The sequence below is a fragment of the Uloborus diversus genome, chromosome 10 (assembly GCF_026930045.1).
Source record: "Uloborus diversus isolate 005 chromosome 10, Udiv.v.3.1, whole genome shotgun sequence".
Classification (NCBI taxonomy): domain Eukaryota; kingdom Metazoa; phylum Arthropoda; class Arachnida; order Araneae; family Uloboridae; genus Uloborus; species Uloborus diversus.
Window position 1 is genome coordinate 105,063,887 of NC_072740.1, and position 25,684 is coordinate 105,089,570.

Genomic DNA, 25,684 nt, shown 5'->3' on the forward strand with positions numbered 1-25,684 from the left:
TTCTGGGTTGTTAATGCAACACAATATAATTGCAGTTCCAGCAAAGAGCTATAGGGCACACTTACTGTAAAAAAAACACATAACTGGGATCTAAAGGAAGAAATACTGCATTATTCAAAGTAAGCGTTTAGCGTCAAAGTAGCAATTTCACGCAACTTTGAGGCTTATGCGCGAACTAAAAAATGTAAAGGAATGTAAATATTTTCAAAAATATATTAAAAGGAAGCATTTAAACGGGATTAGAACAAAAATTTTGAACAGTTGGATTTTTATAAAAATATTTGAAAATTGACCATTTTTTACTTTTTTTTTTTTTTTTCAAATTTTGCTGCCAATGCGCGATCTGAAGACATAAATATTATTTTTTTTTATTATTTTTCCCATGTTTAGGATGGCAATACACAACTTTTTTTTGCTATTAGAAGTTGCTTCTCGAAAATATCCTTTTTTCAATCCACCCTACTAAACAACCTGAGAACTGCTATGTGTCCCCCACACACATATACAGGGTGTTTCAAAATGAATAGCGGGGTTTTAACATGTTATAATATTTATTACACCAAACTTACAGCCACAAGTGATATATCAAATGAAAGAGAAACAGTTTTACATAACAGCCTACAAGTGTTCAATGTGAGCATCATTCGTCACTCGGCATACGTCAAGACGATATGCGAGTTCTTCCCAAACTTTGATGAGTGTCTTATTAGTAATTGCTGCAACAGCTGTTTCAATCCTGTTCCTTAATTCGGGAAGGTCGACTGGCAGTGGAGGAACATACACACGGCACTTAATAAACCCCTAAAAACAGATATCACACGGCGTTAGGTCGGGTGACCGTGGAGGCCATGTGAAACAAGCCATGTCATTAGGCCCTACGGCCAATCCAGCGGTCGGGTACAGTTAGGTTAAGCCAATCGCATACCTCATTATGCCAGTGAGGCGGCGCACCATCTTGCTGAAAGATGAAGTTTTCTGGTTCATCTTGTGTCAGTTGAGGGAAGAGACATAGAAGTATCCAGATAAGAAGGCGGATTGCAGCAGAAACATTCCATGCGCAAGCGCACTGATGCCAACAAACAAAAAAATGTTTGAGTTTCTCTTTCATTTGATACATAACTTGTGACTGTAAGTTTAGTGTAATAAATATTATAACACGTTAAAATCCCGATATTCATTTTGAAACGCAGTGTATATAGATATAAGTGTGTGTCTCTGTGCGTGCGCTCGAGCAGACATTGCTCATATTTTTCATCATAACTCAAGGCGCTTCAAATATTTTACATATTCTTTATGTAGGTAACATACAATGGCTGTTCAAATAAAATAAAGACAGTCCCAACACTATTAAACATACATTCCGATAATTTCAAAATCATTTCGTTCTAGCAGTAATCAAATGCAGGATTGGCTTTTCCTAGGAGCTAAGGTCATAAAAATGGTATACAATCTTACTGTCTCTAATTGTCATTAAAATGAATCAAAGCATACTCTTTTAGCAAGACTGTTGAGATGTCAAAAATTAGGAAGAGAGCAGGTGTCAGAGTCACTTAAACGTGTATACAGCAAAGGGAGAAAGTCCAGATTTTTGCTCGAAGGGGGGAGGGTGTCATTTATTTTATATTAGCAATTTAATTAAGACATCTGCGTTTTTAAGCGGATAGATTTATCAATATGATACTACTGTCGTATGTGTAACATTCGCGAAACTCCTCTCTTGGAAAATATTCATTCTAAAAGTGCAATTAACACGAATCAGAGACTTAGTTTTAGACTATTTTTAACCGTATGAGAGGGGGGAGAAGGATCGGAGATGCTGTCTAAGATCTAAATATGAAAATGAAATGTCCTAAATTACTTTTAAATAATAATAAAAAAACCGCTTTCAAAAAACCCCAAGGAACTAAAAAGCAAAAAATAACCGATTACACTTACACACTATTTTCTACCCAAAATTAGAAATGATTTTTTTTTTACAATTCCAGTACAAAAATCAACTAAACTAAACACCTAATTATAAAACAAACACAGATTTTAATTAATATTCGATGAATTATTTTAAATACCCAACTAATTATGTACGATATCTTAATTTTTAATAACCTTTTGAAGTCGGGGCCTCCTATAAACTACTACCTAACGTAACTGACAACCCACCGAATCCTGAATTAAACACTAACTTAACTAAACACGAAATTAGTCTTTAAAACTAAACCTACTCAGTTACGTTAGGTACTAGTTAATAGGAAGGCCCCGACTTCAAAAGGTACTTTTATTCATCAGTTTTATTATTAATTTTTATATTACTAATAAAATTAAGATTTAATTTTATTATTAATATGTACTTAAGTACTCGAGTAAAATATAAACAAGCACCCTGAACTGAGAGAGTTACAATCTACAGGAAGGGCAGATCCTACGGCAATAATGGAATGCTTCTCCTCGTCTTTGTCGGTAGAGAAACGAAATACCCACCTACTGGCGGTTGGGCTTGTAGGTGATTATCTTATATATATAAAAATCTCGTGTCACGATGTTTGTTCGGAGTAAACTCCGAAACTACTGAACCGATTTTTATCAAATTTCATACCTATCTGTAATTTGGTCCAACTTAAAAGATAGGATAGTTTTTATAATTTTTAATTGCAAATAAAATGTTAATTACACATTAATAGTGTGTATTAATTGTTTAGTTCTGTAAATTCTAAATAGATGGCGGTGTAAGTTAATTAATCGATATAACTCTAACATCGTTTGACCTACTGCTAAAAACACTATAATGAGAAAAAAAAAACCTCCGAAACGTTGCTTATTTTTTCCATATAACGTTTCGGGATTTTACAGGTTTTTATTTACTTTCTGAGGAAGTCAGTTATCTTTGTCGAAAAGTTTCCTGAAATGCTACAAATTGCAGATTTCACACCGTTGTGAAAAATATTTTTGTCCACCGGTATCAAGATTAACTGAACGTATTTATTTGGTGTATCGGTTTCAGCTCGATGACGGTCAATCGAGATTGACTCAGCTCCCAATGAGAGCGAAAAGCTCCCAATGAGAGCGAAAAGCTCCCAATGAGAGCGAAAAGATGCCTGGATCAAGAAGCTATGCAGGAAGTTGCCCATGAGTTACATTCCAGCCAGCACTTACTTTAGAATCTAGCTTAGCAATGATTGCATTAATGCTTCGAGATCTTAGTTGGGAAAGCAGGAAGGTTCCAGGTTATTATATTAAACCTACGTTAGGCTTCTCTGAAGTTGCCAGAATCATAACTGGCTTTAACCAGGAAGACTACTGACTTCTTCAAAAATATTCCTGGATAATTTCTGGAAGGTTACTGAATTTAGGCGGAAAACATTAATTTTCTTTCTTTTTTTCGCCAGGAGATTTTTAATAACATTAACTCTTGCAAATATACTTTCGCAACAGAAAATTGCAGTGACAATTGCATCGTCAGGCACTGCTGCTACTTTTTTTAGATGGTAGACGAACAGCACATACAGCTTTAAAGTTGCCTATTAGATATTTATAACAAACTAAACGCAATGTGTATCATTAAAGAAAAAACGCGGAATGGCTGTAGTGTTGCAAAAGAGTGCAATTACAGTTTGGGATAAGTGTACTATGGCTCATGAGCAAAAAGCATTTATTCGAAGCACATCAAAGGATTATGTAAGATTTGAAAGGCAACGATAAACTTTTAGTACTATTGCCTGAATACTGTCTGGGGACTTCCGGCAGACAATACCAGTTATTCCGATGAAATCAACGGATGTTTAAAACAATAGTTTTTATAGCGTAATGTCGAGATGATGCGATTGACCACGAACATGCGAGTTCAAACGCAAAATTAGGTATTCGCACAAGTATTTTCTAAGCGATTTCTGGGTATTGCAAACATTGAAACTGAAATATATCAAAATACACAGTACATCAATTAGCCCGAAATGTTCTGCACTGCAATTGAGACGAAATATGAACTAATTAAGAGTGTATTCCCGAATAAAATTTTTTTTTTTTATTAGGACCGCTTTTGTAGTCACGCTATTTTGGCAACAAAAAAGTTAATGTAGACACAATTAACTTTTAAATGCAACAGCTGTTGCCCGGTAATTTGAAAAAAAAAAATAAATCGATACACTTGCTGATTAGAACAAATCAGTAAAGTTTCCAACTGAATTTTAAATTATCTGAACATACCAGGAATGACACTACACAATTTCCAGTTGAAAATTATTTCTCGAATTAATATTCTCCATAATTTAAACCCACCTAGGTTTTTACAAATATACACGTATATTTGTCAAAAGGGTCACCGAAAATGTTCTTGAAGCAGCAATTTTATTGTAAAAGTTTAAAGGAGGAATCATCCTACTACCATGCATTCCATTAATATCGTCAGAATCTCCAATACAGCTTAGAAGGCTTCATATTTCGCTTTGCTTAGCCTTCGCGATAACCATAAATAGATCTCAAGGCCAAACAATGGCGGTTTGAACTAGGAAAATAGGTGTTTCTCCCATGGGTACAACTACATGTAACATGCTCATGTGCGGAAAAACCATCAAATTTGTTCGTCTTAGCAAAAGAAAGATTAACATAAAATATTGTAAACAAATTAGTACAAAGATAATTTTCAATTTTAATAATTTAAAATAATCGAAACAATAGTTCGAAATAAATGTTATCTACCTTATTCATAAAATTCCACTTTTATAGCTTATCAATTTATGTATAAACTGTGCATACAAAATCTGTATATTGGTTAATGCTTAATTTCAACATTCTGATACTTTACTTACCACTTTCAAGTTATTTTGCACCTTTGGACGATGTAAGTACACTGCAAAAGATTTCCGAAACGTTTCTGAGTATTTCCGTATAACGTTTCAGGATTTCAGTGGTTTTTATACACTTTCCAGAAATATCAAGTATTATTGTCAAAAAGTCCTCTGAATTGCTACAAGTTGCAAGAATGCAGTTTTCTCACTATTGTGAAAAATATTTCTAGCTTCCAGTTCAAAGATTAACTGATCGTATTTATAAAGTGTATTGGCTTCAGTTTGATTATGGTCTGTCCAAGCTGATTAAGTGCCGATAGGGAGTAAATAGGCATGGACGACGTTGTTTCGCAAGAATTGCAGGCGATTGTAATGCACGATACTTTCTTGCAATTCTTGCTTGACTTCGGCCATGTTTGCAATAATGCTGATGGAACTTTCAAATTAAATCAGGAAGGTGCCGAACGATTATACCTATCTAAGTTTTCTCTGATTTTCCAGAAACATGACTGGCTTTAAACGGAAAGATGTCTGAATTTTTTACGCGGCTTCCGGAATAATTTCAGGAATATTACTTAATTTTAGCGGAAAAAATTCCTGATTTTTATAAGGTATCTTAATGGTAGAAATTGGGCATATCAGCTGCCCGTTATTTTCTAGGAAAGTAGATAGTAATGGTTTTACTATAGAAAATTTAGTTAGTTCCTACTTCGGGTAAACACGACCATTCTCATTCCCCAGTGATTTAAAATCAACGGAACTTTTTCCAGCTTTGTTAAAAATATTAATTTGATCGTACAAAAATAATTTCCATTCTCAGCCACAGCAACGCGTGGCTGGGTCAGCTAGTCTATATATATAAAAATCTCGTGTCACGATGTTTGTTCGGGGTAAACTCCGAAACTACTCAACCGATTTTTATCAAATTTCATACCAATGTGTCATTTGGTCCAACTTAAAAGATAGGATAGTTTTTATAATTTTTTATTGCAAATTCAATATTAATTATACAATAATAGGTGAATTAATTGTTTAGTTCTAAAAAATTTTAATAGATGGCGGTGTAAGTTAATTAATCGATATAACTCTAACGTTGTATATTTTACTCCTAAAAACACTATGATAAAAAAAAACGTTACTTATCGATTTCGCAGAACGTTTCGGGATTTTACAGGTTTTTATTAACTTCGTGAGTAAAATCTATTATCTTTGTCAAAACGTTTCCTGAATCGCTACAAATTGCAGGGTTTCTCACTTATGTAAAAAAATACGTTTTTCCTACCAGTATCAAGATTAACTAAACCTATTTAATAAATGTGTCGGTTTGTGTTCGATAACGGTTCGTCCAGATAAACGTTGCTGCCGTTGAAAGAGAAAAAAATGTCTGGAACACAAAGCTTTGGTCGAGTTGCATTCGACGTACTCGCTTGGTAGTCTCTGTCTTAGCTTTGGCAAACATTGCAGTAACGCTATCAGCGCTTTCTTGGATGTGCCAAGCTTTTATATTAAGCTTACGTTTGGCGTCTCTGAAGGTGCCAGACACATAACCGGTTTAAACCAAGAAAACTAACGAATTCTTGAAAAAGAATGCAGGATAATCTCTGGAAGGTTACTGAAGTTGAGCGGAAAACTTTTCTTTCTTTCTTTTTTTTTAAAGACATATTTGATATTATAAGTTCTTGGCAAGATACGGTTGCAACAGAAAATTGCATTGTCAGGCATTGCTGCTAGATATTGTTTAGATGGTAGACGAACAGCAAATTTAGCTTTAAAGTTGCCTATTTGATATATAACAAGCCAAACGCAATGTGTAAAATTAAAGAAAAAACGCGGAATGGCTGTAGTGTTGCAAAAGAGTGCAATTATAATATTGGGTAAGTGTACTATGGCCCATGAGCAAAAGCATTTATTTGAAGCAGAGAATAGGAGTATGCAAGATTTGAAAGGCAACGATAAACTTTTAGATGGTATTGTCTGAATACTGTCTGGGGACTTCCGGTAGACATTACCAGTTATTCCGATTAAATCAACGCATGTTTAAAACAATCGTTTTTATAGCGTAATGCCGATATAATGCGATTGACCGTAAACATGCAAGTACAAATGCACAATTATCTATTCGCTCAAGTATTTTCTAAGCAATTGCTGGATATTGGAAACGGTGAAATTGAACTGTATCAAAATACACAGTACATCAAATAGCGGGACACAATTTCTGCTTTGCTGTTGCGACGAAAAGTGAACTAATTAAGAGCGTTTTCCCGGATACATCAATTTTTTTAAAATCATAATTGCCTCTTTGATCGCGCTATTTGGGCAGCAAGAAACGTTTGTACAAACGCAATTAATTTTGAAATGCAACATTTGTTGCCCGGTAATTTGAAGTCATTTAAATCAATCGATGCAATTGTAGACGAGAACGAATCCGAAAAGTTTCCAACTGAACTTTAAATTCTCTGGAATTCCAGGAATGACACCACACAATCCCCAGCTGAAAATCTGTTCACCGATTAATCTTCTGCATAATTTAATTCCATCTAAATTTTGCAAATATACATGTATAGTTATCAAAAGCATCACCGGAAATGTTCTTGAAGCAACAATTTTCACGGGAAATTTTAAAGGAAAAACCGTCATATCTATTCGTGTAAGCAAAAGACCGATTAACAAAAATGTTGTGAATAAATTCGTACAAAGCCAATTTTCAATTTTAATAATTTCAAACAATCGAAACAATATTTTGAGATCAATGTTATCTACTTTCTTTATAAAGTTGAATTTTTATAACTTATCAATTTATTTGGTATATTTTGTGAGAAGTCATTGATTAAAAACTGTAGTTAAAGCTTAGATGAATAAAATAAACATACAAAAATTTGTATTTTGGTTAATGCTTAAGTTCAACATTCCGGTACTTTACCTATCACTTTTAAGTTATTTTGCACGTTTGGCCGAAGTAAGTACTTACTAAATTTACTAAAGGTAAGTATGGTAAAGTAATGCTTTTACTATAGGAAATTTAGTTAATACTTACCAAATTTAAAAAGTTTCTACTTCGGCCAAACTCGAGCATTCTCAATTCCCTGTGATTTAAAATCAAATGATCTTTTTCCAGCTTTGTTAAAAATATTAATTTAATCGTTTAAAAACAATGAACAAAAAATTATCGCCATTCTCAGCCACAGCAACGCGTGGCTGGGTCAGCTAGTCTATATATATAAAAATCTCGTGTCACGATGTTTGTTCGGGGTAAACTCCAAAACTACTCAACCGATTTTTCTCAAATTTCATATCTATGTGTCATTTAGTCCAACTTAAAAGATAGGATAGTTTTTATAATTTTTTATTGCAAATTTCATATTAATTATGCAATAATAGTGTGAATTAATTGTTTAGTTCTAAAAATTCTTAATAGATGGCGGTGTAAGTTAATTAATCGATATAACTCTAACATCGTATGACTTACTGCTAAAAACACAATGACAAAAAATTTAGAAATGTTGCTTAGAATTTCCATATAACGTTTCGGGATATTACAGGTTATTCACTTCCTGAGAAAATAACCTATATTTTTCAAAACGTTTCCTTGAATTGCTACAAATTGCAGATTTCACACAGTTGAGAAAAATATTTTTCTCCACCAGTATCAAGATTAACTAAACGTATTTAATAGGTGTATCGGTTTCAGAGCGAGTACGGTTCGTCCAGATTAACTCAACACCCAATGAGTGCGAAAAGATATCTGGATCACGAAACTTTGCAAGAACTGCAGGGGAGTTGCATTCCAGATACCTGCTTGAGAGTCTGTCTTCGCGTTGGCAATGCGTGCATTAATGCTTTGAGAGCTTTCTTAGAAAAGCAGGAAGGTTCCAGGCTATTATACTAAACCTGCGTTAGGCTTCTCTGAAGGTGCTAGAATCGTAACTGCCTTTAACCAAGAAGACTACTGAATTCTTCAAAAACATTCAAGGTTAATTTCAGGAAGGTTAATGAATTTAAGCGGAAAACAATTATTTTCTTTATTTTGTTCCCCAAGAGATTTTTAATATCAATAATTCTTGCAAAGATACGTTCGCAAAAGAAAATTGCAGTGACAATTGCATCGTCAGGCATTGCTGCTACTTTTTTTAGATGGTAGACGAACAGCACATTCAGCTTTAAAGTTGTCGATTAGATATTCATAACAAACAAAACGCAATGTGTAACCTTAAAGGAAAAAAAAAAAAACGTGGAATGGCTATAGTGTTGCAAGAGAGTGAAATTAAAATTTGGCATAAGTGTACTACGGCTCATGAGTAAAAATATTTATTTGATTCTATTAAAATAATGAGTAACAGTTAATTTTAATCCAAATTTTTTGCCACAGCAACGCGTGGCTGGGTCAGCTAGTATCCTTATATATTATTTCTGTAGCCTGTTTTTGGTTTCTACGCCAGATTTTCCTCAATTCTTGATCGATTTCTTTGATTTACACTTTATTTTAAAGCATATGGTGCTGCCTACTGACGAAAAATAGACCCACGGTCTAAAAATTGTTTTTTTCAACCGAAAAACCAGTTTTAAAGAACCAGAATGAGGTTTTCGGTTAAACTTATGACTTTAACTTGCACTATGACCGACAGAGCTGAATAGCTTGATTGGCAGAGCGTTCTCCTCGTAACCAGGAGAATGAGCGTTCGGACCCACGTCCGGACAATCTGCATCGCAAAATTAGAGAAATATCGCGCATTGCATGAACACTTAATGAAGTGAATAACAAATATGAGGGAATAGAATAAATGAGAAGGAAATGCTACTTGCTGTTATGAAAACTTGATGCGACTTTGTGCTAAATTGCTTCTGAATTGTACGGTTTTTTTTTTTTTAAGCTTTAGCTCTGGTAAGAAAATTAAAGCATAATGTAAGCGAAAATATAAGTAACAGGTTTAAGATTTCAGACTATAATAGAATTGTTTTTTTTTTCAGAAGAAAATAATAAATCGTATATTGAAATATATATATTCTTCTAATGAGTTTTTGACTCTTTGTACAAAAAAAAAAATACTACCTCAATTTGAAGGGTAAGATATATATTTTTTCTACTTTTTGCAAAAAAAAAAAAAAAATAGCTTATCACATTTTTACTACATTCGAAAAGCTACGCTTAAAATAGAGCATAGTTCAATTTATTTTGTATTTTAACCGTGCTGTTAAATGGTGAACATGTGCTGCCATTTAAGTCATAACGGTTCAAGCTGCCTGCGGTAACGAATTGTAAAAATTTTCAAAAATAAAAACATTTCTCTTCAATATCTTATCTTATATATTGTTCCCTTCTCATTTTAAAACTTATCAGGCTGGCTAATGATGAAAAATAGACTTACGGTCGAAAAATCAAGTTTTCGAAAACGCCCCTTCTGTTTGAAAACTTTGATGCAGCCTGTAGTTCTTATGCATTTTTTTTTTTTTTTGCAAAGTTCTAATGCAGTTTTTTAATTTTTTACATCGCTTTCGGCAACAAAAAAAAAAAAAAAAAAAAAAAAAAAAAACCTGTGTGTGTGTGTTCATATTTTAATAAAGCTTAAAAGCACCGGAATTAGTTGTTTGGTTAAATTGATAAGTTTTTTTCAGTAGAGCGTTCGGCTATAAACTATATGAACTTCGGGCAAGCTTGGGCTCTTCGACATAATATTAAATTTATATTAGTATTACGCATTACATGTACTCATAACATACACACGTAAAAAAAATAAATGAAGTGGGAATGCTACTTGGTGTTTCGACTCCGTTATGCAAGCTACAGTTATCATTAAGATAAGTTGACAGTTAATCGAGGGGTGTTCTTTCTTTTTTTAAAGCTCTGACTACATTCAGATCACTCAGCATAATATAAGCATAAAAAAAGTATTAGATTTACCTAAAGGAAGTCATTTTTGTACAGAAAAACATTTACATTGTATGGTGAAATGTAGATGTTTCTAATAGCAGTGTTCAACCTTTTGTACAAATGAAAAAATACTACGCTAAATTAAAGCTACGAGTTTCACCCAGTAAACCTTTAATTTTTTATTCGCGCAAATACGATATAAAGCATTAAAATTATTATCAACTTCATTAGCAAGAAATCATTTTCTACTCCTCTGCTTTCTGCTGAAAAAAAAACATTTTGTCTACGTTCGAAAAATTACACTTAAAAAACGGACTCAGTTCAACTGGTTTTGGTTTTGAATTTTAAGTGTTCGATTTAAAAAGAAACATGTGCGGGCATTTAAGCCGTAACGGTTAAAGCAACCTTCCGTGTGAAATAGTTCAATATTCAAAGATAAAAACACTTATTTTCAATCTAATTTATTACTTCTCTAGAATGTTTGTTTCAATCGCTACGTGAGATCTTCGTCATTCTTTAATCAAATTCCATGCTTTACGAAAAATTTTAAATCGTATCATGCTGGGTAATGACAAAACATAGAAGCATGATCTTATTATTATTATTATTTTTTTTTTTTTTGGCAAAAAGGTTTTTTGCTGTTTTTTACTACGCATTCCTTCAATGAATAACTTTCGAAAAGGAAGGCGCCATTGCTAGGTTGCTATTTTTGTTGTGGTTTCGGGCTGTTAATCAGAATGGCGCCAATTCGAATCCGTGCCAATAAATATCTCTTTAATGTTTCTTTTTTTCCCGTCAGATGCTCACATGGGCAGGACTGTATTTGCCACAACCTGTTTTTTTACATGCACAATTATTTCTTTTTCACGAGTCACTACTCAGCCACACTTTTAATGACATTTAAGTTTGCATTGAAAATATGTACGACCAACAGTTGAGCGATGATCAAATTATCACAACGTTGTATTTAACGAGGTTTTGTTAATGATGTCTTTAAATTACATGGCTTCTCTTCTGCGCTTACTTTTTTTCGGTTCTTCTTCATAATGTTCTTCCTTTGAAAATTTTAAAGAAAAAAATGCCTTATAAAGCGCTTCGAAGCACAGTGCGGAGTTCCGCACGGGTCGACTAGTGACTACTTTATATGCAATGACACTTGTTTGTCTGAGTGCGCCCCCAGTTCACACGGAACGGGAGCGTACTTCACCTAGAACACTACAACTTCGCCGTATTCCAAGAAATTATCAATTTTTGTTTTTAGAGGTTACATTTTATTTTTGGCTGGTAGTCATAGAATATATTTTGTAACCATTTGGAAAAGAATTTTCCTCTGAAAAGGAAAAAGTTTTGTTATACCTATAATATCATGCTACGATAAAGAACATTGTTTGAGTTAAAGGCCCTTGTGCAACTGATTGCGAAAATTCTGATTTGCAGTCACCATTTAATTAGGAGATGATTGCACTATCATTGGATATCAATGTAAGTCTGCGCAACCGGAACAAAAAATTAATTTTAGCAATTAATATCATACCCAATTCTAGTTAGACAACTTCAATTTATTTGGGTCAGTCTTAATCTTTCTTTTACTGGGTTTCTTCAATTATAAATTTCAAATCCTCAAAACTTAAAAGACGAATTGCATTTCAGACGTGACTCTAGACTTTAATGTTTTTTCGAAGAATCATAACTACATTAATTTTTGATTTACACTGTATTCTTAGATATTTTAATTCTACTTTCTTTTATCCTCTTCTTAGCTCTTAAATAATCTACGAGGAGAAAATCAGTATTTTTAAGAAGCTGATTTTTTCCGTGGAAATTATTCCATGTTGTGGCAAATTTTCCCTTGAAGAGTGCAAATTTAAGAATTATAATAAGGTACATTGAAATTGTGTCTATAAATGATTTAAATGATTAATGTATACGCTGACTGCTATTTTTTGCTTTATTTATTCATTTATTTATTTTAATATTAGAGAGGAATTGATAAAACACAGGTTTTGGAAATAATTACTCAAAATCGTTTTTATCACGTGAAATTTTTACAAACAATAAAAAATTACATTTATGAATTGAGTTTTGTTTAGTATAAATCAGATATATTAAGCAAAATAAAAAATAAAAAATCGAGAGGGAGTTCTTGGAATCCAGGAAGGAGCTTTTGTATGAAGTAATTTTACATCCAGGCGCAGCTCCGTGGGGCTAGTAATCTTGTGTCGAGCACAGCATCATGGCACAGCAATGTTGGCGGATGCTAATTGGCCAACATTACTAATTGGGCAACATCAATTCCAAGAAACATCACAAAATACAGCATTAAAAATGTCTTTATCTACCAGTTGTAAGTTTCACACACATTGACATGCTACATATATATAAGTCTTAATCGCTAAGCGGTTCATCACGTTTTGGCAGTGTATATGCTAGGAGTGGAACGATGCGCATAGTTTTAGCGTGACCCTGCGCCAGGATGTTACTAAAATTGGGGAGCAGTTCATGAGTTTTTTTAGATACTTTAAACAATACTTTCAGAACTATTTTCTAAAACTTAAATAAGCTCTCTTACATAATTGTTCTCCTAATTTGGAAATAGTTGATTTTTTTTTTTAATACTTTGGAGTTTGATACTTGTTGGTCGATGCGTACACTTAGTAAAGCAGTTTGGAGCAAATCTCTTTTTATTGGAGCGAGTACGCCACTGTAAAAGCGAAAGGGACCTTATTGTGATCAATTGCTTAAGTGTTCATTTTAACCAAAATGTGTGATATCACTCTTCTTGTTACCTTCCACTTCCCTTCTCAGAAACTAACAATTTTAAAAGCCTTCTTCACCGAAAACCATGTCCTTAATTTGTAGACAAGCCCATAATGCAGCTTTTATATAAGCAAAAAAAATAAAATACTACTTGATGTTAGGAGTTTGAATATCGTATTTGCCGCATATTTATTTTTCGCTACTATGTATTCAAATCTTTTGCCGCTACCTACGAGGCTCCAGCAAAACAACATTTACAATTACATCCTCTCGTGGAGTGTTATGCTGGACCCTCTTATTCACAGAGCCCACAACGTACTTTTTGATTCGAGTGTCATAACAAAAACAAATGTTTCAATAAAATGTAAGTATGAGAAAATGCGATTGCAGAGTAAACATGTGATAATGTGACAATCAGTCAAATGGCTTAAAAGAAAAACAATATCCGTAGACATTGGATAAAAATATTTTGTATTTAAAATGTTTGAATATATTTGTTTGATTAATAAAGATGATTTGAATTAGAGAGATGTCCATTTACTTCATGATATTCGCGGATGGAAAGTACAGGTTCTTTAAAAAAAAAAAAAAAACCGAATCACTTTGATAAAAAAAAAAAAAAAGAAGAACAGCTTTCAACCACGAACAGACGCTTAAGCTTATAAATAGAACTTAAAAAGCTTTTTCAGCCATTAATAATGCCTTCTGGTTACAAGAACCGAAATAAATTTAAACCTATTAACACCCTTTTTCAGTTGGCATACATCCTCTTAAAAATTATCTCCTTGACGTCATAAAATGTTTAAAAATCGTGATTTTTCACAACTTTATAGCTTCGTCTATTTTGGTCGTAGAAGAGTGATATTTTTTAGTTTAAAATATTAATGTGTCGAGAATAATTTACTACACATATTTGCTAGAACTAGAAAATATATATATAGTTAGATTTCGCATCTTTTTTTATTTATATTTAAAAGTTTGACAAAAAAGTCATAAATTTTGATTCTAACGTTATTTAGAGATTTTTTCCAGTTTGAACTACACGTTTTTTTTTTCTAACGATTTTGAAATCAGCTATTGGATTGTGATTAGGGTGGTCCCCTGTATATGAAATAGTCGGAAATATTGCAGCTACAAAAGTTGCTATTTTTAAGAGAAAAAAAATAATAATTGTACTACATATGCTTTAGGAACATATACAGTTATGCTGCGCTGTATAATGCAAGACTAAAAAGCAGCATTACTGACTTCACACTTGTAGCCACATCTGGCAACTCTCAAAGAGTTACAGAAAAAAAAATCACATAAGCTACTGCTGTGCCTTTATTCAGTTGCCTACTTGCCATCATTTAGTGTTTCTTTTGTTATTTATTTTCTTAATTTTCCCTTACAAGTACGTAAATGGTATTTAATGTAACTACCAGTTGGCGATTGGAGCTAAGCTTATACAAGTTTAGGTTCGAGCTTTGGTAGCTATTAATCGCTTTCTTTCAAAATCACTTCAAGTAATTGCTGGTCTCTCCTGACGCGGCAGTAACCGAGAGGTCTGATTTTATGATATTTTTGATGGTTTATAGGGGGAAGTGAGAATAAACCAGTAGTTGGCTTCTAGGTGCGTCCATGATGGATTTCATAGAACGTTCCACGTCTTTACTCGCTAGTACTTCCCAATTAATAATGCTTCTGATTTTACATTTTTACTTCCAAGTGTCGTGAACATTCTTTGGTTACGTGAAACAATTGATGATACTTTAAACAAAATGTCAGTTAAATCTCGAAAGGTAACTGATGGCACAGATTTAACAAAAATGTATCGGGAAATGTTTACTGTAATGGACCTAATTTTAACACCTTAATTGTTTTTAATTTGTATTAATTAAATATTCTTCATTTGCAGAATAAAAGTGTCAAACATGAATCTGGCTATATCACTAACACTTGGACACCAGTTTTCTGAAAGGAGACTTTTGTAAAAATATTAATTTTGTCCACAGCCAGTTTTTGAATCAAAATGGCGGATGAGTCAGTTCCTCTTATATAGTGGCTTTAGATACGACCAGTGGGTGTGTTTCTTGACGCGGGAAGTGGGGTAGACAACGGGACTCCTTCATTACACGGAAGCACTAAATTTTCTAGGGGTTTGAATAGGCGACGATTGTAATTTTTTACCTATTGCCTGAAATGTTTTGGCATTTTAATTTTTCTGTCACCCGCAAGCGCATAGTTTACTGATTCATTGATCAGTGTTTTTTTATTATTTTTCTATAGTAAGTTGTTTAGTTATGCCGATTAAAAAAATGGTTCTTAAAGTTGCGCTCTCGTAGAAAAGAGGAAAAGAAACTAAGAAAGAAAACGCCGAGATCCACAAGTCCGAACCACGTGGTGCATGGCGGTAAAATTATTTGATCATCTCCCAGGATAATAAAAATTGTCACCTTTTCTTCTGCTTCAATGCATACAATAGTGACTGAATGGATGGCTGGTCTATATCTCAATGGTTTAAAATCTTAACACTAATTCCCGACTTGGACTAAGGGTCGTTACTACATACACTGTAAAAAAATTCCGAAACGTTACTGGGTACTTCCGTGTCACGTTTCGGGGTTTTAATGGTTTTTATCCACTTACTGGAAAAATTAAGTATTCTTGACAAAAAAATTCCTGAATTGCTACAAGTCGCAAGAATGCAGACTTTTCACTCTTGTGAAAAAAAAATTTAGCTCCCAGTTTAAAGATTAATTGAGCGCATTTATAAAGTGTATCGGCTTAACTTCAAGAACGGCCTGTCCATGCTAATTAAACTCCCAATGGGAGAGCAAAAGTGTGGACTGCATTGCTTTGCTAGATTTGCAGACAAGTGAAATTCTCGTTACTTACTTGCAATTATGGCATAGCTCTGTCCATGTTTGCGATAATGCTCTGTTAACTTTCTCAATAAATCAGAATGGTACCAGGATATTATTCCCACGGACACGACTGGTTTTAAACGGGAAGATTTCTGAATTTTTCAGGAGGCTTCCAGGATAGTATCAGGAAGGTTACCGAATTTTAGCGGAAAAAGTTCCTAGAATTTGCAAGATATGTTACTGGCAGATATTGGGCACATTAGTTGCCCATTATTTTCCAGAAACGTTTCTGAATCGTTTTTACAGTGTAGGAATGGTTCTGCCGGTACATGTCTCTCCGTGTAAATACACAGTAAAAATAATTAAGAAACGTTCCTGGAAAATAATGGGCAGCTGATGTGCCGTGTTTCTGCCAGTATATATCTTGCAAAAAACCGGAACGTTTTCCGTTAAATGGCAGTAACCTTTTTAAAATCATCCTTGAAACTTTCTGAAAAATTGGAAAATGTCCCCGGTTAAAAGTTTGGAACCTTCAAGGGAAATTAGGTACGTTAACCTTATTGAAAAGAACCTTGCTGATAGACTAGGAAAGCTCCAGAAGCATCAATGAAACCATGGCTAAAGCTAAGGCAGAACTGCAAGCAAGAGTCAATCATCTCCCTCGCCTGCAATTCTTGCCTTGAAAAGTTGTAGTCATCCAAAGTACACTCACACTGTAAGTGATGTAAAATCTTCATAAATTCAAATACTAAAAGGAGAGCGAACTCGGCGAAATGTTTTTCTGCCACGTGAGTTTGGCAAAATGATTATTCTTTATGCGTTTAAACTCAAGTTTTATTCTGTTAAGTGCTTTTCTGTGCATTTTGCGAGTATTTGATGTGCTCAGTTAGGGATGTCAAAAGAGCTCTTTCAATGTGGTATATGACCACCATGGAGGGCGATGCAAACTTTCACACGTCGTGTAATGCTCCGAACACCAGTATTCAGTAGCTTTTGGGGTAATTTATCCAGATCCACTATCAGTGCACAAATGAGGATGTCTTTGTGTATTAGAGCACATTGGCGACAATTGAGATTCCGCCCAAAAGAATCTCAAACATTTTCAATGGGGTTAAGATTTGAAGATCGTGCCTGACATCCAATGAGCTAAGTATCCTCGCTTTCTAGATACTCCTCGATAGCGACTGTTCGATGACATGTTGTGTTGTCATACAGGAAAACAAATTTATCATTTACAGCACCACGGAGCACGCGAACAAGAGGCAGCAAAACAATGTTAATGTATCAATGTCAATTATAGTGTAAAATGTCAATCATAGTCACAGTTGGAAGCACATTAAGCGGGTGAAAAGGTAAATTGTAGACAATGGATGTACACAGCAGGATGGTGGGAGTATAGTTCTACAGCGTGTAAATATTTGGCTACAATTTTTCGGGGTATTCGCTTGCCAGTAGCAACAAGAAACTTACTTTCTACCTCATTAGCTGTACTGTCCAGGCTCATTTTTGTGGCTAGCACCGTGCAACGATCTTTTTTAAGAGTCGTGCTCCGCACATGACCTCCCTCGTGACATTTGCTGCACATTCCATTTGTTTGATATGATTCTCATTGCTGTGAAAAAACACTGTGGCTGACTTCAAACTCCCTGGCAACATATGATTTTTTTTTTTGCTCTTCTTTTATCTTACCTACGATACGGTTACATGTTTAAATCATCTAAGTGTAAGGAAGATATACCGAAAATCCCAAGTAATGTCAATTGATTATTTTCCACCTTTGAAAAACAACGGTACTCATACGACAAGTCCGTTATATCGCTAATCAGTGATAACAACGTAACAAACGGCGTTCGGAAATCCAAATTTTCATATACATAATACGCCTTTCTGTATCCCGCAGTTATACTAATTTCCAAATATATTAGCATTCCACTTAGTGGCTGCTACTGCCACCCCCTATAGCAGTTGTCTACCAGTGTATAAACTAGATGGAAACATAAAATCCTCTGCAATTATGTTCAACACCAAATGTTTGTAGAAACTGCAGTTCGTTGAAGGAAAAGCAAAAATTAATTTTATTTCTGGATTATTATTATTCATGCTGAACAGTATTATAAGCGTTGAAGGTTCCTCGGGATGCTTAATATCCTTTATCAAGATTTGTTTCAATGGAAATCTAAACCAGGAGTCCCCGTCCCTCAAGAACGGTGTTACAACTTCCTCAAAAGCTGGAATGTACTCCTCTTAAGAAAGAGAAAATGCCCAATACTTCCACTTTATCCGAATTTCAGTGGCACATTTAGCGCCATTTCCTTCCCCTCTATCCTCTTTAACACTCCTGATTTTTACCAAGCAACAAAACTTGAAACCAAAAACATACTTATAACGAATAAATACCTTTGTGCTGAAAATTCAAAAAATCAGTAATCCAACGTCAGAAAGCACAAATAATTTGTGCTTTCTGACGTTGGATTACTGATTTTTTCAAAAACATACTTGCCTGTTTATTTGAAGACGAAAGCTATTACATAATTTGATCATTGCCCTTATTTAAGGGTGTTATCTCCCTGCGATGCCGTGTCAGTAAGAATGTTTCCTTGAGCAGGGGCTTTTTCTAATACTGTAGGTTGACGCTCGTCACAGCTGCACTTTGTGGGTGTCCAGACTGAGTAATTTTTGGCTACTGTGTGTGCGTTCACCCTACCTTCAGACCTATGACATGCAAGTCCCTGTGCTAGTGGTACAGTGTACCATTAAGCTACACATAATTAGAAAAATATTGGCGAGAGTAAAGCTCTTTTTCCAGATATTGAGGGATATATCTGTTTTTTCGAGGACTGAATGCAGATTTGATGATTTTAAAATGAACATAAAAATTACAAAATAAATGATTAATGTGTATATTGCCTGAAAATTTTAAATCTTCTCATTTTTTAATTCTTTACAAAAAACTAGAAGGATTCCTTTAAAACATATCTTGGGAAAAAAAAAGACCTAACTTCGTTTATTATCACGCGAAATTATCTACAAAATATATAAAAGAATTGATAAAATAATAGAGATGCGTTTAGTGTAAGCGTATTAAGTAAAGTCTCATTCATACAGCTATTGCAGTAGCTACGGTAGTACACAATCGGTAGTTTGAAGTGATAAAGGGAACTTTAGCCTGCGTAAGGATGACAAGCAAAATCTTGAAGTGTTCCACAGTGTTTTTTTTTTTTTTTTTTTTTTACCGAACAGTTGTTTTAACCCCTTGAGGACCAGTGCTCGGAAAACGAAGCGCAGCTACGGGACCGAACGTTCTGAAATGGAACGCCGCCGTCGGCCCGAGCATTTACAGCAGTTAAGCCTAACTGAACAAAAATATTCATATAAAATCAGCATCTCAAAATAATGGCTTGAAATTTTAATTTTGTTTAAACAATGTACTACTGATTACTAATTACTAATATAAAGACTATTACATTATTAGAAGGGACGAAATAAGTAGAATACTAAAACTTTAACCATGTGCACAAAATTAAATGATATGTGCACAAAAACAAAGTTAGAGTTTGACATCGTGAGTGTGGAATCAAAGAAAAGGAAATGTAGCAAAAAAATATGTTCCTTATGTAATTTTGATTAAAACAACTTAGGTCAACGAATTTAAACTAGTTATATTTCCCACGCGACAAGTTTCAAAACTGCTTCATAATTCACTCGAAAACATTCCCTTTCACTCACTTCGCTAATCATTTTTATTGCAGTTTCCCATCCCCAAATGAAAAAGAATAAATACAGAAGAACAATATCAGAAAGGATTCAAAAATAATCATAAACTTCAGGCCTCTTGAACTCATTCCTGTACTCTCATTGAACGGGGAATCCCAAAAGTCTGGAACACATACGCAAAAATATTTTAACCTTCCTTCCCTCCCCCATAATTTATTCAGCTAGATGTATATCTCTTTCAATTACTCGTAAAAAAAAGAGAAGCAAAGATATAAGCAAGAGCAATTGAGACCTCATAAATCATATGCGCAGAGCAGTGATTCACTGTTGTTTACATAAAAAAAAAATCTATCCCATTGAGAGGCCCAAATAAGAAACTAAAGCGTGTACATGAAGGTCAAATACCATGTGACTCGAATATGATCAAAGTTATAGCCATTTAGCGCCATCTAGTATCATTTAAATATTCAATTCAATCGTTCCATTTCGAGAAAGCATATACGTGACGCTGGGACTACAGCGTCGATCAGAGTGCGTAGCGGATAAGTGACGCTGGGCTGATAGGAGAGGAATCGTTGCGTAGCGTCCGCGTGACGCTGGGTGCGAACGGGTTAATAAAGTGAAATGAGTTTTGCTGCCTTTTCTTACAAAGGAATTGATGGAGGTTAAAGAATGTTTTGAACTGGAGCCTTTAGTATAAAAACTAGATCGATCCATAAGTTTTTAAACTTTATTTTCCTTTTTTTGTGATTTGATATTTATTGGTTCTACAATACTTGATACGTTCACTCAGAATCATCAATAGCAGCAGAAACATCAATGACATTAAAACGAACAATTGCTTAAGCATATCACATATCTTACGGGCTAACGTGTGACATAAAATTGCAATGTCATAACTCTTAGTTGGAATTTATAAAGAAAAGGAAAACAATGGTCCATTCATTTCAAAACTAGTTCATTCCAAATAACCTTAATCTGCAAAATATAATTTGACAATACATCTAGTAAAAATTGAAAATAAAAATGTAGTAGTACAGAAAAAAGATAATTTAAACTGAAATTATTTTCTTAGGAAAAATTATGTTTGTAGAACGTAAAATGCTTTTCCTCTCAACTGTAAACCGTTTGATGTTTTTCATACTGATAGTTTTATTTCAGTTTGGTGAATACAAAAGTACGAGTCAAATTTCTGCCTTTTTATTTCTGGAATCTTTGTTTCAAAAAGAGTTTATGGAAACATCAAATGAAATAAAAATACACTCTCTTTAGCTACCAGTCATTTGTATCACACAACATGATATCGACGAGAAACACGGTTCCCGCGCATACGCTCCGGTCGTTGGCTATCTGTAGCACTGCGAGCGGTTGGTGGGAGCGCGGATGCATTTGGGTATCGGGACTGCGTTGACGTTGTTCATAGATTCTTATGAAAATAAGGTTGGGATGGAAGTTTTAGTTCATTTGAGTGAATTAGTTTTGTTAGTTTAACTCAGCTTCGTGAACTAGTTCAAATGAACTTTTTTTTGCGTTTGGCGGGAATATGTAGTAATATAGTCTTTTCATAAGAACAGTGCTTATTTTTCCTCCGACTTGGGCTGGGTTGGTTTCCTGGCCGCCGCGGATAAATTTTGCATTTGCGGGTCTGAGGAAATATGTGTTGATTAAATTTCCGCGTATTTATTCTTTGAGCTTTTTTTTTTCGGGGGGATGGAGTGACATTGACTTAATTTTTAAAAGGAATTGTGTCATCGTACCTTGTTTTGTCTCCGAAATGATTTTAAAAATAATTACAATGTCTGTCACTCGTGTTTGCACATTGCTTCAAGGTTTACATTTCCTTTTGCAGACAAAATCAAGATATTTTTCGGTTTAATTATAAAATATTAGAGTTTTGATCAATGCATCTGCAGATATAAGTCCACAGAATTGCTTTAAACTGTCATTTTCTTCTACCAATACGCTTATGTTGTTTTTTGCTTTTTTTCTCTCGCATTTCATTATACCGTTACTTCCAACAGATGGCACGGTTTAAAATTTTGAACCATTTACAGATTATTTGGCTTCATTATTAACTTTCAATATTGTAGCCAGAAACAAAACAATTTCGTCGCATGAATTGTCCTAAAGGTTGGTTAATTTTCTACAGTCAAAAGAGGAGCAATTCTGCATTCAGGAAATTGCCCCAAATACCCCTCCACTTCAGCTATTTATTTTTATCAGTTTTATTTCTGGTACAGTCATGGAAAAAAAAAGAAACACTTTTAATTATTCGGCCATTATACGTGCTAGAAAGGAAAGGAAGGTGTCATCCAACATGGCTTAAAGATTTCTTTAAATTTACGTAAGTAACATTTTAAAAAGAGACCATATACAAAGTAAATTAGCAAGAAATCTTAATTTTCGAATGGAAAAGCTCTCTTTTTGCTACATACTTGAGTTGAAACAGCAAAATGCAGCCTGGGTACAAAATTTCATTGCATTACGTCCATTTGAACAAATGTTATTAATGAAAACTCAAGGGACATCTTAAGGACAATCTTAATGGGAATCGACTGAAAGAGGAAGACATTTATTGACAGCCGAGATTCTTCAAAATTGAAAAAAATGCATTTCACTCTTTTTCCTACGTTTCTAAAAAAGCATTTAAACTACCAGTATGATATTTACTCCAAATGAACGCAATAAGTGTGACGACAAATGTCAGGAACTATCCGTAATTAAGCACCAAACTTAATAACCTTTTCGTTCGTGTAGACTAATAATCAAATACAGTGAAAATCGATTGTTTTCCCAACCAAAATGAGACCGAATTTAGAACTTTTAAATCAGCGACATAAAAGTCTTGCACGAAAACAATGCTCCAATCGTAGTAAGTTGCTATAAAAAAAAGCCTTCTCCTCTGTCTAGAAAAAAATTATTTTTCAAATTGTAAAAAAAAAAAAAAAACTATGTATACCAGCATCTGTATAAACTAAAATTTGTCTTTGTAGTCGCCCATCAAAATATCCCTCCCCATTTGCTCAAGTGTGCGTAACCTTCCGCTCAACGTGAACAGCGGAGCGTAGACTATCATCTTAATTTATTATTAACAACTCAAATTTCTGATTAAAAATAATAAGTTACTTGATAAACATTTTAAAGTTGATTCACATTTTAATAAGGAGACGGATCTTAACAACAATTACGTAACTTAATTATGTTGAGTACATTACAATAAAAAAAAACCTTACAAGTGTCTGCAGTGGTAATAGTCGTCAACTACGAACGAGTGTTTCGTTTTTTGTTTCTATGACTGTACCACCCGTTTGATTTAAACACAGACAACGTTTCAGAATGCACGACACAGCCCAGACGACCACATGATACAGCTCAGATAACATACCTCTAGCTTTTTGCTTATAAATGATGCTACTTTTTCTGAGGTATTTAAGTTCCCGTGAGTATTAGTACCTAGAAAGCAGGGCAAATGCATTTTTTTACGCATATAGATATAAAATTCATCCATTTTATCATCTGAAACATATGTTTCATTCATTAGCGTCCGCTTGCAAACATCGTACAAACGACAGAATTTTCGGAGTGATAAAGTTTGACCTCTTTTAAAGATTCATACTAACGATCTTACGCAGTTCTACATCTTACGCACGACTATAAATGAGAATCTAAACAAATGATATTTTCAAATAACTCGCCCACTCTGCTACTTCAGAGCGGGCGCACAAGAATCGGTCCTTTACATATGAAAATCGGTTGGCAAAATCTGTTTTTTTCGTTTATAAGATTCAAATTAAATATCATACTGGTAGTTGGAATACTTGTTTAGCAGCAATAGGAGAGCGGGTGAAATGCATTTTTTAATATCGAATCATCTCGGCTCTCAGTAAATGTATTTTTTTATCAATAGACTACAGACCCGACCCGACTTTGTTCGGGTTATACATATATAAAAAAATAAAAAAAAATCTATATCTTAAAAAATATTATGCTGTAACTTTTTAATTTGAATTTTAATAGTAAGCAACGTTTTTTTTTTCGTTTATATGAGATTTGAAACAAATTAATATGCCTTATTTCCTGATCAAGAGTGATCAACATATAATTTCCACTGAACAATTCAATCTTCCGGTATGCACCATTGTCCTACGTATCGTAAAGTTTTTAACGGGGCCCTAAGTTATTTCATATATGGGGCCACTTTTGTAGTTTGAACATCGTTTTTCTCAATGGTGTGAGATGCTACTAGTTTTTCCTCCTTTACTATATTTGTCTATTTCCTATGATACATACAGCAGTACTTTTACTTTTCTGATTGTTTTTTAATGTGTTTTCCGTGATGTCCTTTTTGGGTTTACTAAAGAGTATCTCCAACTGTAGGGGGTAAGAGACTTTTTCCCTCGTAGGAAATTTTGAAAAATAGATATAAAATTCTGTATTTTGAATCCTTATAAGATGTAGTTGGATCTACAAAAATATCCGGACAGAAGTAGGCAAACAAAACATCCTTAAAGTTATATACTCTTTCGCAAATTAAGATAATACACAGTAAGAATTGTTTTTCATTCGACAAACCAATGACATCAGTTGAAAGAGAGAAAGAGCAATGGAAGGGAAAAGACAATGCATTGTTACTTGCTCATATTGGCTTTCGGTACAAATAGTTTTTAAACACCCCGCCAACCCACCAACTCATACAACAATGAATTAAATATAAAATATCGATAGTAAAAATGCTTTAAATGAAATGGTGTACACATTTAGAGAATAGGCTACAAGAGAGTTATATACTTTTAAAGACTTATTTATTTATTTTCAAGGACTCCAGAAAAATTAAAATTATTTAACGCTCTTTAATTATACGTTCTTGTCTGACATTTTAAAAGTTGATTGTAATTTTAGTTCTGTTCTTTTTTTGTAAGAAACAAAGATTTTAAATATAAAAAAAACACTATACATTTCTCATGATAACAACAGAAGACGTAAGATAAAAGCAAGCAATAACAAATTTTTTTTTTTTAAATACTGCATTCGGAATTCTTTAAATAGCAGGATATGAGCTGAATTTGACATATATTGGCATTTCTTCTCTCTCCCCCCTTTCGTTTGTTTTTTATAGCCCCAGTTTTCTAAATTTGCAAGGTTTTCAAGCACCTGAAAATGAAATTTTTTTTCAAGTACTTTTTTTTTGGGGGGGGGGGGTAAATCTTACTAATTTGTGGTATTTGGGTGACCCTAAAAATCCAGGGCTATAAGCTATAGCTTGCTAAGCTTATACGTAAATCCAGGCCGGGAGGCATTTTAATGATGAACGCAATGAGTGTGTCTATAAAAGATTAATGTCTAAATTGACTGTTATTTTTTTCTTCTACGTTTTCAGTTTTTTATAAAATACCGGAGACAATATCATTTAAAAAATAATGCGGGAATATTTACTCAATTTTGTTCATTTTAGTGTCAAATTATTTACAAACAATTTAAACCTAGATAAAAGAATTCCGGTTCGTTTAGTATAAATCAAGCATTTTTGAAAAATGAAAAAATATTCCAGAGGATGTTCTTTGGGTCAAGGAATTAATTTTAAGTGGGAAGGAATTTTAATTTAACGTCATGACGGCTCCAAGAACTAACAGTATTCTATCACTTAACGCTTCGAGCGTCATGTCACAGCACTGTCGGCGGATACTATTTCGAAACACAGATATTCCAAAAAAAAAAATACAAAA